Genomic DNA, 232 nt, shown 5'->3' on the forward strand with positions numbered 1-232 from the left:
CTGTTTTGATTTTTTTTTTCTCTTTATATCTCTGCTCACTTTTCTTGCATGGATTAGTTTGTCGGTCGTTGTGAAACCTCCCGATTCCTTTTCCGGTGGAATTTGCCTGCAACATGTGGGTCGATTTAGTGGCTCGTTTTACACCAGTATGCAAATTTATGTGAGATTTTTTTTTTGTGTGTTTTCTGTATTGACTCTGTTCAGGAAAAAAAAAATAGAATGCTTTCCTTGA

The sequence above is a fragment of the Penaeus monodon genome, chromosome 23 (genome assembly GCF_015228065.2).
Source record: "Penaeus monodon isolate SGIC_2016 chromosome 23, NSTDA_Pmon_1, whole genome shotgun sequence".
NCBI lineage: Eukaryota > Metazoa > Arthropoda > Malacostraca > Decapoda > Penaeidae > Penaeus > Penaeus monodon.